Source organism: Bacillus rossius, chromosome 1, assembly GCF_032445375.1.
Source record: "Bacillus rossius redtenbacheri isolate Brsri chromosome 1, Brsri_v3, whole genome shotgun sequence".
Classification (NCBI taxonomy): domain Eukaryota; kingdom Metazoa; phylum Arthropoda; class Insecta; order Phasmatodea; family Bacillidae; genus Bacillus; species Bacillus rossius.
In genome coordinates this window covers 244,805,287-244,821,621 of record NC_086330.1, presented here as the reverse complement: position 1 = coordinate 244,821,621, position 16,335 = coordinate 244,805,287, and positions in this window count along the sequence as shown.

Here is a 16,335-nt window from a genome sequence, read left to right as displayed (position 1 = left end):
TAAATGAACTGGATTCACAAAGCAGTAAGTGGGGTCGTTGCAAATAAGGGGTTCTGACAAAAAAATCTGAGTTCTGTATAAAAATTACTATTTTTAATAATTTTTATTGTAAGTACACAATAAAATATAAATTATTTACGATATAAAATAAAAATTGCATTTTTTCGTCCTTAATGCTGAAATTAATCTTTCGTCTCTTTACAATGAAAATTAGTATCATAAGTACATACTTAATTATAAAGACAACTTTTTTACTCAAAAGAAGATAAATTGAAATTTGCACAAGTGAAGCACATAAAAAACATTTAAGTAAAGCTAACTGTGAGGTTGAGCACGTATTTATATCCAAGTATGTTAGTACATACACTTAAAAATACTTGTTAAGTTAGAGAGGTCTGAGGAAAAATTGATCACGTTTTAGAAGCCACTGGGGTTTATATTCAGTGACTTTGCACTTTCTGGATAATATCCGTACTCTGGATCAAAATGTCATAGGTCAATGACATCCAAGATGGCCACCGTGACGTCAGAGCAATCGGTCATTGACTCCATCCTCATCCTTAGCAAGAAGCCTGCTCTCAGATTGCCATTTGTAAAATACTTTCTTGCAATAACGATTTTCTCAATGATTATTTCTTTGCATTCTCTTTGACTTTATTTTCATTCGTCTTCACCTATCTTTGTATGTAATAAAGAAACAGTTAGTTACTATCCTTCGAAGTTAGGGTGGATATTGAGATTGGAAGGGCTTTTGGTTCACCAGCTCTAAAAGCATATCTTGAAAAGTTTTTTTTCTTTCTTTTAGAACAGCTGTCGATTGTTAATGGGACCCAGTCCTAATCAGTGGTCTTTGGTTCGATAGATTGTGGCACCTTACCTTGGTTAGTAACTTTCACTTATGTTCTTTGACATTTGCTAAACTTTTGGTTGTCCTGGAGATTCTGGAGTGAGTGTAGTTGGTAATTGTATTTTTCTGCAGTTGGCTAGCTTTGTGTTGACTTGCTCCTTTGCTGACTGATATGAATTACCTATTACTACAGTTTTTTGGTCAGCTTTTTACCGACGTAAAAACCAGCTTAAAAAATGTCACGGGGATTATGTTTTGATTAGGATCATATAGATCTTTTTGGATCATAGATTCCTGTGGCTAAAAACCTGCTTATTAGGTTTCATTTGTGTCTATCATAGTGGAGTATTTGTTATATGATTGAAGCAAAATCAGATTTTGGAATTTGCTACCTTTGATTCTGGCATTGCCACTTGCATAGCTCTCTATCACATCTCACTTTCAAATTATAAAAATATATATTATATTGCACAGTTGAAGGACGTGTTTCATGTTATGTGGGAGCTTCATAAGACTGGCCTCATTTTCTTGAGTAACTTTAATCAGTTGGGTGGAAATGTGGGTGATATACATCGTATATCACAAATAATGTTATTTTCTCGCCAAAGTTTGGTAAAAAAACTTTCTGAAACCAATTGTAAAGAAACGTCGTCACTATTATTGTAAACATTCGTGTTAAACAGGAGGGACACAAGAGGTGAAATGTAAGACAGAGGTGTGCAATGTTTTACACTTTTATTCATAACCAACACGTACTCTTAATGACGTATATACAAATATTTAACATAGGATAATATATCGAGGTACATTCGTTTTCGGAGTCTTCGCTCTTCACATAATTGGATAGTAACTGTGAACAGACAAAACAAATTATTAGCAGATACCTTTGGTTTAGTGACACCGCCTTAACAAAAAGCACTGGTCTTGCGGCTCGCCAACTACCGCGACGGCCAAGTGTTGAGTTATACTGTCAAAGCAAAAATAAATCATACTGAACTGCTCCAAGCAGCACTTTTGAATATATTAAGAAAATATGTATGCTGCAAAGATATTAGCTGTAATGCTATTTCACAAAAGAATATTAAATACGTTGTCTGATTTGCGATTCGGTTAAGACTCACACATATGAACATAACATTAATCCATTTACTCTTAATAACTTAATTATTACATATTATTCAACACCTAAACTAGTGATATATACGTTAACCAGCAGTTAATGCCCTCAATTGGCAACGGTTTCGTTTATGTTTCAAGTTCAAGTTACGTCTTAACACGTAATTCAAAACACGTAGTTCAGATGCTGTATTGGCATGACTATTGCTGTTAAGTCTTTGTTTGGCATTTAGAAAGAGTGTCTATAAATCTTGGTTTGAGAACAGGAACAACTTAACCAAGTATTGAACTTATTGACAATATTGAACTTCACATGTTTCTTCAAAATGCTGTCGGGATTTACTGTCGAAGCAATAAAAAAAATACGTCTCTTGTCGGTGGGTTTTTAATGCTCAAACACCGTCAGCTACAAACCTGCCTCCGTCACCGCTAGCCCCTCTTCTTTATGTTTTACTCCGACTGGTAAAGCTTCCTTAACTATGTCGTTGTTCCCTGGGCAAACAGTTTTATGATAAAGCGTCTTACCAAGCTGGTCGGAGTTTCTTCGAGCAGCGTGACGGCAGGCAGGCGAGGTTCTGACGGTGTAGCTTCGGGCTGCAGCAACTCCCCGCCTTGGTGGTCGACTCGGAGCTGTATCTCCTCCCCTCGGCAAATTGGGGACCTTATATACGCTGAAACTTGAGGAATAAAACATAGGAGACGGTTCTGGGCCTACATGACCTGAAACGCCGTACAGGCGATGTCCGATTTTTTTTTCTAACCTAACTAAAACTAAGTGTATTTTGGATGGGTCCGGGTTAGGGAGGGACCTAGGTGCGTCTCAGGCCGAAGCCTATACGCCTAGTCATGCTGGGATTAGCCATGCAGGGAGAGAGTCGCATGCATCATGTGCTAGGAGGGGATTGGCCAGCCATGGCAAGGATTGGCGCCATGACTAACTCCCCTCACTCTTAAATCTAGACTATAACTAGAGATAGGTTGGGCCCAGGTAAAACCTGCATAGACACAGGGAAAACCCTGGGCACATTCATGCGGGATGCAGATTGGCATGCATTACGTGTAGGAATTTACAGGAGACAGAGGATGGTCTGGATGAAGTGTTGGACAGAGTAGGAAAGAGTCTACCATGGGCACTTAGACTCGTGGTCCGCTTTGAATTTTATTCGTATCTGGAATATTTGACCAGGGACGCAAGCGCCCCTGGTGGTGAGTGGTTACACTGACCACTCACTCCGCTGCCAGTCAGCACTTAAAAAACTAAGAAACTAAGAAACTAATACAGAAAAAAGATAATGACTTACAAACTAGGCATTACGTTACGAAATATGCAAACACCCAACTCAGGGATAGACGTGCAGTGCTTAAGATAAAACTAAAATAATAACTATTAATATTTTTTTTATTTTTATTTTTATTTTTTTTATGTCCGGTTCAAAGCTCGCTACACGAAGTCCGCCGATCACTTCCGAGCGGCTCCGATGTTTGAAGCACAGCGCGCGGCAATCCATGTTCACCGGGTAGCATCGGGCGCGCGCTTAGGCGCCGCGTAGACATCATCATGTACATAGTGCGGGAGCACACGTAACATTATAAAAGACATAAAAGTTAGTTTGATCACATCTGATATTCTCTATAACCTTATTACTTTCTTTATAATAAATCATGTTAACATATATGGGCCAGCGCACGTTTTTAAAATCTCGTGGTGAATTTATTTTGAGCGATGTATCAACTAGTTCCTGCTTCACTACTCTGGAAATCTCTAAGCCATTGACTTCCATTACTTTATGGCACCCAGCTATTTGCTCTCTTTCCTTTCATGGTTAAGTAAGAACACACTCCTTGGCTATCAACTAACCTCTACTCTTTCCTTTGGTGCATATAATGTTTCAATTTTGATCAAAGAATTCCATAATGCTTCGCGCGGGTCTTTTTCCATGTTTTTAATCCTCTATAGCTCGATCAAAGTCTTCAATGGTACAGGCGAAGAGTGCCCCACTTATTGTTTCTTGACAAACGTACATACCAGGTCCCGTTAAAAATATAACAAAACTTAAACTTAATAAGTTTTTGGCAGATATCTAAAGCAAATAAAAAACTTTTTTATTGTTTAGTTTTCTTAAACTATCTATATCAAATATTTAATAATTACATATGTGTGTGTGCACTCCAAATTAGTCACCATTTATTTATTCTTTTTTTAAAGCTAACGGTATTGTAAGTGGGCCACAGATTAGGGTAATGGAACCCAGGTGGGACCCAATTGTCTCAAACACTTGGCCCAGTTACCCCATTATGGAGTTTTTTCGGGGTAACAGCCCTTCCTCCTTTTATTCTCACTCATTAAGATTACATGAATTAGCCACACTTGGACACTTAAACTACTTGGATTAGTTATCTATTGAAAAAAACACTGAATAAAAGAATAATAGGACTACTTTCTCGTCTCAGAAATCGTTGTAAGCAGGTGATAAAACGTGTTGTAAAGAAAACATCACGGACATGAACTTGACCTGTTTTTGACGTGACAACGTCTAATAAATCGATGAACGCCGGCTGCACGCACAAAAAAGTGTCCCGTTACGCACATTGTCCCGTTACGCTGTATCCCGTTACGCTCATTTTACGCTTGCGCCGCATCTATCTCTCTTTCACTCGATTGGAACAACCATCGATTTGACTTTTTCGAGGCACATTAAACTTGAAACATTCCCATTCGTTTCATACTTTTACTATCATCGTCCTATCCTTAACAGAATAACACAGATTGGAAGAAGTTGAATAGCAAACATGTATAAGGGTTATAGTTAAAATAATCTCTTCGTTAAAGTAATAAACATATTTGAATTAATGAGTGCAAATAAATGTAAATTTATCAATTAAATTGTAGATTTCATTTCACTTATTATTTTTAACCATACAAAATAGTGATAATTAAAAAAAACATATTCAATTTCATTCATAAAAGTATGCAATCATTTCACCAATGTTTTGTTATGACGTCACGTTAAACTATCGTCCGTAAATCGACTTTACAGACAACCAATTTTTTTCCTTAACTTCCAGCTAGCCGGTAGTGGTGCCAACCATCAAACTTTAAGTATCCCAACAAATATGGTGGGGAAGAACTCATTGTTCAGTTACCTCTTGGGCTCAGTAGCTGAAAGGTCCTTACATAGTTAATGTTGTGGTTTTCAAAAAACAAAAATATCAAAGTTTTATTTTACATAAAAATTTCTCTCGTAGCAAAACAGTAGTATATAATAGTTCCTCCGGCGCCAGGCTTCAGGATGAGGTGCCGAGGTGCCGACCGCCATATTGGATTGTGACGTCACGGCGGCCATCTTGGATGGTTGTGACCTTGACCTTTGACCTTGACATTTGTCCTTCAAAATGTGCCAAAATTGCCCAAAATTCGTCAAAATATCAATTTTTTTAGAAAAAAATTCCGCCAAAAAATCTCAAAAATTCCGCAATTCAAAAATTAGGATTTCGAAAATCCTCAAAAGCCGTTTTGCCTTACAAAGAACCCAAATTCCTAAAAGCGGCTTAAAACTCCTAAGAGCTAGCCGCTTTAAGCCGCCGAGGTCATGACCTTGAAAATTAGGATGTCATGACAGCCATTTCGAATTATGACGTCACCATTGCAATTTCCGTTATGGTCGCCATCTTTGAAATCTTTATTTATTTTCTCCTATTTAAATGAAAAAAATAAAAATTTATTAAAAAATTTAAATAATAAAATTTTAATGAAAAATATTTAAAAAAACAAGGATTTACGACACGGAGCTCGGAGTCCTCGGTTCGAACACGACGAGGGCAAAAAAAATGGCGACCGATCCTTCCCCCGTGGTGGGTGCTGGCAGACTGACCCCCACCACTTATGTCAAAGTATATATCTTCACCTAGTATGACATCATGTCCGCCATCTTGAATATCCGTAATTTTTATGTTAGAAAAACGGGAATTTTTTTAAAAATCATTAAAAAATTTAACTAATCAAATTAAATAATAAAAATTAAATAAAATAGTACTTAAAACCACAGTTGCACGTATCGTTATGGTCGCCATCTTGGATTATATAATTGTAGCATGTTTCGTTACGCCCGCCACCTTGGTTGAGTACGATGTCGTCATTACACTTTACGTTATGACCGCCATTTTGGATCCTATTACTGTTGCATGTTTTGTTACGGCAGCCATCTTGGAATCGTGTAATTATTTAGGTAGAAATTCGGGAAAAATTCCAAAATTCATTAAATAAATTTGTAATCAATATACTGATTGATCCGGTCAGTTTCTGTCCCTGGTTCGATACTTTATCGATTCAATATAGTTTAATTTTATGTAAAAATATTAATTTCAATAAACCATGTTCAAAATTCTTAAAGAGGCTTAATATCCTCTACTACCATCATCCTATAAGCCATCATGTCCACCGTCTTGGAAATTCGTATTTATTGACTTATAAATTCGGGAAAAGTTCAAAATTCATTAAATAAATTTTCAAACAATAAAATGATTAGTTAGATCGACTTAGGTCCTTGGTACGATTCGGAATGAAGATAAAAAAATTAAATATAACAACAATTTAAAATAATAGTGGCAGGTTCGAGAAAGAAAACAACACAAGTTCTTGTACAATCATATTATTTATTACATAATTTCTACTTTACTGCAGGACCATTTGCGAAGGTTAGTAATCTTATAATCATTTAGGTCTACATAGGCGTGAAATGACTAATTCTTAGCTCCAATCGGTTTATACTAGAAAGAGTCCAGCCAGAACCTTTACAGACATAGTCCTCCTCTTCTTGACAGAGCTTCTGGATACCGTTTTTAACAGTTTGCTTCACATCGTCAGAATTGTAAATTACTGCAGCCGATGTCTTGAATGCACACTTCTTCACTTCGTCTTCGAATGGATACGGCTTTCCATATATACAATCCAACCACAAGTTATATTTTAATGGTCCGTTTGTTGCTACGTCATCAGTAAGCTGATTGATTATGTCCTCTCTGATATCATCAAGAAAATTATAAATGTCTTTCGACTCACCTAACGTATTTAGATAATAGTAGTCTTTCAACGTTCCACGAAATGCAGACTGCGCCAAGTAGAACCCATTATCATTCACTTGTAATGCGCCGAACACAGTCTTAGGTTTATTTTCATGTCCAGACGTTATAGCAATCGGTTGCTGCACATCGGTTTTCTTGCTTGTTCTCTTACGAGTCTCGAATCTAAAGCGAGGAGTCGAAATTTCTACAGGTAGTTCTTCAGTAGACACACGGACTTTACCGTTGCATTTTATCACATGTCGTCGCAAACTATCAATACGTGTAAACCATTCATGACACCCATCACAGCGAAACTTTATATGAGATGGATTCTTCTTGCATTTACTCCGTTCATGTCTTCGTGCATCATGGGAAAATGCAAACGTCATATCACAGTAGCTGCAAGGATACCGGGGCGATGAAGACGAGCCTTTCAGACCCGATCCAGATACTAACGTTGACGCAGTTGTGCCATCTCCAGGCATACTCTTATGAACATCAATGCATTATTGTTGCACCGAAAACGTTACTTTCTGCCGCGCAGTTGGACACATGTCTTCATGTGCGTTTTCATATTATCTTTTCTGGCAATTTGCTTATGGTATTTCTCACAAACAAACATTTTACGATAATGGTTCTTGGTACATTCTCTCTTCTCATGCCGTCGAGTATTGCTGCTGTTTGTGAAAATCTTGTCACAATAACAGCACCGATGTTCGTTAGTCGTTGTTGAATCACCAGTCATTGAAGTTTCCATTGAGGACGAAACGAAGTTCGTCGAGTTTTCCTGTGTAGCCAGCACCACCGGCATTAAAGTCTCTTCTGCTGACGGTATCGCGACTGTTGAAGCCTCCTCTTGGGATGTCGTCGTCGTTGCCGTCGGGATCTGCCCCTTCTTCGTCACCGCTGACATTAGGGTTCCCGTAGACGATGGTACAACGTCCATCAAGTTCATCGTTAAAGTCGCTAAAGATGCCATCGAGTTCGCAAGAACAAGTAATTACGCGACTTACGCACCAGAAGAAACAAACTAGGTGATCCTTACACCGTCGACGATAGTAACAAACTGAGCAACCTGCTGTCTAGGACTCGCTTATATACATGCACCGGTTGGAATATTACGCTAGTTAAATCAAGAACCAATTACTATAGTACTCGAGTCAAAACATCATTTAAAAAAGAAGCACACCAAAATAAGGTAACACATTTGGAAGCAAATTCATCAAATGAAATGAACACGCAATGCACGCACTAGCAGCTTTCATCACAAAGTTAACACTTACATTTCATTCAAGCGAAGTATCAGGCCACTGTCACATCATATTAACATCCTATTGGTCATTCTATCCTTAAAATTTCACAGTGTTATAAATCACGCCGGTTATAGAAGGACTTATAGTTTATAACACACATCATTTCAGTCATTGATCGTTAACAAATTCGAATTTAAAAATGCAAAATATACATGCTAAACGAAGAACCAGGTACGTAAATATTTAATATACTTTATGTACACTTTAGGCACAAAAACCCTGAAAGTACGTATGTAAGAATGATATTTAATAAAACTCATATTAAATTGTATATTAATTTCCAATAATATACATCTGATCAAAAAAAAGTAGGTTTTATTTTAAAACCCCTCATTTCGTAGTTCATGTTTCTTTGAGGACGTATAAACTTTCAGCATTTCGCGAATCAAGTAGAAGTTTTAGCCTATTCTCCAATCATTTGGATTGACTCCCGATGATCAATTTGGTCTCGCGTGCTACGACATCCGTCTTCTTTACATATATGTTATTATTAGTCTTAAAATCTTCACGTCCGTGTCACTATCACAGACGTAAAGGCATCATCACCGTAGCTACCAGTTATAATACCAGGAGCTTCATCAATATCACTCATTTTATGATATAGTTTCTACATTTAAGTTGTCAGAGATTTACCACAATATGATCTTGTGAGCTTCACAATATTCTCTATTGTTTTCTAGACATGGTTAGCTACATTCTCATTTTCTTTAAAAGCCTATGTGTCCAGTTTTATTATTTAATCCTTTAACCCATCATCCAAAACTCATTTAAATTATCTTAGTATATAGCAAAAAAAAATCAACAAAGTTCCTTTCATTTAATCTTAGGAACCGCATCATCCTTTCCACCTATAGTTTAGTTTCTTGAGCCCAAGAGTCTTTCATTATATATACCATGCAGTGTTCTTCAAGAGATGTGGTATACCACCATTTCTACATACAAATCCATCCTATCAATGATTTGTTTACACATAAAAAACCTTCACGTTTTTTTACATGTTTTATTAAATTATTACTTCGACTAAAATAATTACCACACATAGTAATTTCTACAAAGGACACTTTGCCCAAGACATTTTAACCATCATCTGTCTGAAAACAACCATGTCTCATCTATATCACAAAGTAAACGAGGGTTGGAGGAGATAGGTCAAACAAGTGCTAGTCACTCATAGGGTAAGAAACAGGTGTTCGATACCTATCTCAGACATTGTAGCATCTATGTATTTTTCTTACCTCATGTAGAAAAATATCTTACAATGCTTACGAATTTAAAATTATTCACGTGCGACTAGTCAAAAGTACCTAAATTCAAGCACGTTAACCTCAAAGAAAATTAAAAAAATTCTCAAGGATAGAGGCATAGACTTCTCGATCGAGACACGCCTACCGTCAACCGCAAATGAACATTGACCCATCGCGCAGGAGTTGCAAGCTTGCAGAATGCTGCGACACTCATATGTTTTGCTCCAGATATGCTTACATCACGTCGCTAGCCTTCCAACTCATTACACGTAAAACTCCAGTGAAATCGTAATCCAGCATACGTAAAGTACTTGCTGGAACCACTTCAAAGTATACATCACTGAACCAGAGCAGAAAATCAGCCTACGAATGTATAACTTGCTACCAACAAAAATAAATTTGTAGCACATATACGAGAGGAGTCGAACCTCACATACCATACTGTAAAAGTTGATACTCTGATAATTATAAGCGGCATAATATTTTAAATCAAGAACTCGGCCAGTATACATTTTTTTTCCATGTTGTAAAAATTCATGTTGGTAATCAGCAACGAAGGAGTGAGTAACTTGGACGAAGAACCGCTTACCAACTATCCAGAATCTTACTGATACATCCCATCCAGTGCACCAGCTTACTCCGAAGTGTGTTCAATTGATTAACATTCTTTAATTTTTTAATATCACCACCGTAGTGTACATCAATATATGTCAGGTTACGATTTAAGACCATAAATTTCCCAAAAGTATGTTATGTATATTACGGGGAGTAATAAATTATTTCTCAGAAATAATAAGTCAAGTTCCTATCAGATTTGCGCTAACGTTACGGTATCACCTGTACCAACACATTACCAAAACATCACCCATAAAAAAATCTTAAGAATGCAGATGACATACACACACAAAAATAATTTTAGCAAAAAAAAAACCTGTCTTCAGCATTATTGGTAAAACAAAATGATACACACAAACAAGACAAAACGTGCATTACAAATTCAACCTAAATTACGTGTCACATTATGTGTATTTCATTTAGATAAACGATATAGGTTATAAAAAATAATTTAATTCTATAATTGAATTAATATTTTACATTTATATACAAAGAAACCTGGCACGGTATATATATCGTATACATTTTTTAGTCCTTGCATCATTCATTTTTATTAAAATAAATTATTATATTCCGTTTTAAGAGTGACAAAATACAACTAATTCATACAGATCACGTTACGTCAGATCAGGAGTGTAACACCTTAGAGGACCAGAGATTATGCTAGAAACCCACCTTTAGAAAATTTATAATGTTTTTTCAAGTAAAATCTTCGTGTAACCTGTACACCGCACTTCTCACACAGAAATTTTCACGGTAACGTTTTCTTCTGCAGCCATTATTTTAATGGATGCGTGTACTTTGTAGTCGTTCAAAACGTTTACCACAGTAGCGGCACTGATGCAGATATTCATCGCAATTACCATCGCTTCCCCGATGTTCAACTTGCAAATGAACTTTGCTTTTACTATGTCTAATCAAATTACTTTTGTTTGTGAAATGTACCCCACATGGGTCACACGGAAATGTCACACGATTAGCGTTTCTTCTAAAGACATGATTTTCATGTCTTCTTGTATGTTGACGGTATTTAAAACTTTTGTCACAGTACGTACACATATGTCTCCTCGTTAGACCTTGAGTCACCGAAGGCTCGGAAATTATATTACTTTCAATGTGCACTGCTGTTGTAGGCGACGAAGTCCCGTATGTTGCATGAGCTGGAGATTTCCCAGTCGACATTGACAGACCATCTGTACTGGATGTCAAAGAATCGGAAGTATACACGACTGATGCAGAAGCTGGGAATTGCACACAAAATGTTTTATTTACCAAATGCGGAGTAGTTACAGGTATCGGAGTCTCCCCTGCTGTTGATAATGCACACATTGAAGTCTCTTGGAGTGAAGAGTCAGTAGATACAGTCATCATCGGGATCTCTGGAGACGGTAGCCTCATTACCATCGGAATCTCTGGAGTGGCCCTCATCGTTGTAATCGGGATCTGTTTCGTCATCGTCGCCTCCGTCGTCAGGGACCCCGGTGAAGACGCGAAACCCTCCGCCAAGATCTCTGCAGCCGTTGACCCCGCCACCATTGGGATTTGTACCGATGTCGACGTTGCTACCATTGAGTTCGAATACATATGAACATGCAGACAAGGCAATTCATCAGATCTGCACTGTACCACTTCAAGAGGTGGACTGAGGGACCTGCTGTCTAAGACTCGCTTAAATAACAGTGTCCGCTTGTATAATACGCAAGTCAATATATCAATTGTTACTTACTTAATAAATTAGCAATTTCAAGAAATAAAAGTTTAAATTATGTATTGAAACAACTAATCGCACATCGTACATGCAAGGTTCATTTAGACTTACTAGAGGAGCAAGAGTCTGTAAACAATGGAACTTTCAGAAACCAAACAAAATTTAGACTACTCAAATGTAAATTTTATTATGTACAGCTACACATAACCTCCGACTGACTCCAAATGTCTATAACAAATGACTAAATTATTTTATCCGATACCAGGCTAGGACCAAAGTCAATTATTTTTTGTACCTCTCATCTGCAGTTCAGGGGAGCTTCAGTGTTGATATATATACAGCCAAGACATGCCCAGTACCATACATCTTCAAAGCCTTCAGAATCGATACTTGTTAAGACTTACGACAAAAGTCTCCGAAACAAGAGTCCTACTCTATAAGTTTACTAGATATTTTTAAGCCTGTCATAGTACACATCGATAAATATCTTCATAAATAACCAAAATTTTATCAGACCACTAGCATTCGATTTATGCACATACAGTAGGACACCAAAATATCCATCAACACAAGTCTATTCTACATTAAGCTCCTTACTTATTTTCAGCAGTTTACTCGGCTACACTCAGCACACAAAAACTAAATGAAGTCAATTAACAACCTAGTATTTATATACATCCAGTCATTTAACAGCATACCGATGGCTAGTTAAATAAGATTGACAGTGATCATGTTAACAAAGTTTAAATTTATATAGGACCAGGGACCCATTTAACCTTCAGAACCGAGCTACACATACTCAGTGCTGGATGCAAGTTAATTCTACGCTCATTTGCCATCACTCATATTACATCATAGACACTTGAGTCAACACTCATTTTCCATCAATAACATGCAATCAAATGCAAATTAACGATCATCGTCACTCAAATGAACACTCAGTTTCCATCATTAACATGCAATCAAATGCAAATTAACGATCATCGTCACTCAATTCGACATTCATTTTCCATCACCAACACTCAATTCTACACTCATTTTCCACAATCGACACTCAATTCGACACTCATTTTCCATCACCGACACTCAATTTGACACTCATTTTCCATAATCAACTCTCTATTCGACACTCATTTTCCATAATCGAAACACATTTTCCATCATCGACAGGCAATTCGACACTCATTTTCCATCACCGACACACAATTCAACACTCATTTCCCATTATCGAAACTCAATTCGTCACTCATTTTCCGTCATCGACACTCAATTCCACACTCATTTTCCGTCATCGACACTCAATTCTACATACTCTTTCCAACTTCGACACTCATTTTCCTTTATCTACATAAAATAAAATGGAAACTTTCCAACACCCACACACACATAGATATATATTTAAATAGTCATCCTCAACTCAATTCTTTAATGTAGAAAACACATGAACTTTACTAGGGTATGAATAACGATACATTTTTAATATCAATTTTTAAAATTATATTTAAATCAAAAATACATAAGTATAAAAATTCGTCATTCAATACACATTATTAACATATTCTATACCCAGAAATTCTAAGTTCATCAAGATTAGTTCTTGTTTCTTTGATAACTGATAAAATGTCGTACCTTGCGAAACAAGTAAAAGTCGCAACCTGTTCACCAACACGTTCGGGTCTTTCCACGATATATAATCAATTTCACATGTTGCCACTTCTTCGAGTGTTTGCTGTACATATTCTGAATGTCCTTGTAATAATTAATACGTTAATTTACATCACCATCATAGGTGCTGTCCACATCTTTGTCAAACACACTGACATATACATCTTGATTATCCCAGAATTTCGAATTTTTTGACATTAGAGTAGCATCATTGACATCAAGCTTACTTGCTAATTGTCCAAAAAAATATTCCAAAGTCCGTAGAAGACTACTATAAGACGACTTGTCACTTTTTCTGGAGATACTTTCATTATCTTCTACCGTACTTATACTTATCTTCAACACTATTTAAGCTATTTCCTTTCTCAAGACCTGGAGAGATTTTAACACATTCGCTTTCAAGACTAGGTAGATCAATTTCATTGTAAGTCATAATGTCTCCGAGCATACCGTCTCCATCTATGTACTTTATCTCCTGCGCAAGCTTGGCTTGACAAGTTTTATCGTGTCTTTTTAAATTCTCTCTTCGTGTCAACAGCCTACCACAGTAGTATAGCTTGGCCGGTCCTGAAACAGGCCTCAGGCGGTGGAGCCGAGAGCCGGCTCCGCCATATTGGATTGTGACGTCACGGCGGCCATCTTGGATGGTTGTGACCTTGACCTTTGACCTTGACCTTGAATTTGATCCTCACAAATCGCCAAAAATGACCAAAATTGGGCAAAAATTGCCCAAAATTCCTCAAAATTCGCCAAAATTTCCATTTCTGTGAAAAAAAGTTCCGCCAAAAAATCTCAAATAATTCCACAATTCAAAAATTCGGATTTCGAAAATCCTCAAAAGTCGTTTTGCCCTAGAAAGAACCCAAATTCCTAAAAGAGGCTTAAGCAACCTTGTCTACAGCCTCCGATAAGCCTCTGACGTCATCTAGGATTATGACCGCCATCTTGGATGGTTGTGACCTTGACCTTTGACCTTGACCTTGACCCCGGCGACCATTTTGGATCAGCCATCTTGGATCCGCCATCTTGGATGACGTCATTGTGTTCTCGAAAATTCCGGCATTGTGTTTTCCGCCATATTGGACGATGACGTCACCGTTGCAATTTACGTTACGGCCGCCATCTTTAACTTTTTTATTTATTATCCGAATTTAATGAATTTTTTTTTTTTAAATTATAAAAAAATTTAAATAATAAAATTTTAATAAAAAAAATTAAAAAATCATACATTAACGACACGTAGCTCGGGGTCCTCGGTTCGAACCCGTCGAGTACAAAAAAAATTAAAAATGGCGACCGATCCTTCCCCCTAGGTGGGTGCTAGCAGACTGACTCCCACCACTTTTCTTAAAGCATATATATCGTCACCTAGTATGTCGTCATGTCCGCCATCTTGTCTTCGTTGCTGGAGACCACCATCTTGTTTTCGTCGGCGAGAGTGCGCTGACGCCATGTTAGTTTAGTTCTTATCCGCTAGAGTGCAGTAATCATTTAGTACTGTGACACCCACCATCTTGAAATTTGGCCGCCATCTTGAAAATCCGTAATTATTTAGCTAGAAATTCGGGAAAAGTTCCAAAATTCATTAAATAAATCACTCATTAACTTACATATTGATTCGATCGATTCCTGTCCTCGGTACGATACCCGATCGATGCAATAATGTTTAATTTTATGTAAAAAATAATAATTTCAATAAACCATGTTCAACATTCGTAAAGAGACTCTAAATCATCTACTACCATCATCCTATCAGACAACAAGACCACCATATTGGAAATTCGTAATTGTAATGCTAGAGATTCGGGAAAAAGTTCAAAATTCATTAAATAAATTTGTAATCCATATAATGATTGATTGGATCGACTTAGGTCCTTGGTTCAATCCCTGGCCGATACAAAACAACTTTAATTTAAAAAAATACTAAAAAAGTGTTAGGTTTGAGAAAATAAAAACACCACAAGTTCTTTTAAAAAAATTTTATTACATAAATTCAATACACTACTACAAGTACAAAAAAAAACACTGACAAATTACTAAAGCCTTTTGGATTCCTCGATTCAAACAGTCTTCTTATTGTACGGACTAAGCCTTTTACATGACTTTAAATGTCTATCCGATCCGGTCATCACCGCAGCCAGAGACGGACTGAAGTTCATATCACTTATATAGTCTCATTAGTCGGTACAACACATGAGTCAAATCAATAACCATGTTCATTATACGTCTCGGAGCATTTTTTATAATGACGATGTAAGCTATCGAGACGTGAAATTAGTTTATTGCACTTATTGCACTGAAATTGTATTCTTTGAACATTATAAGAACAACCGCTTCTTTCATGTCTGCGAGCATTTGAGGTAATAGTAAATGATACACCACAGTATTTGCACTGATGCGAAGTACGCTCTTCATTAATTGAAGTATTCAATGCTGATGAAACTTCAGCTAATGGTGGAACAGCACATATCGAAGTCTCCTCCAGTGTTGTCAGAGGCGTTGCAAACGGGATCTGCTCCAACATCGTCGGCGCCGACGTCATGGTTCTCGTAGTCCTCCATCGAGTACGACGTTAAAGTCGGCAAAGATGCCATCGAAGTCTCAAGAACAAGCAATTACACGTCTTATGCACCAGAAGAAACAAACTAGGTGATCCGTACACCGTCGACGTCAGTAACAAAACTGAGCGTCCTGCTGTCTAGGACTCGCTTATATACATGCACCGTATGGAATAATACGCTAGTCAAACCAAGAACATTTTACTAA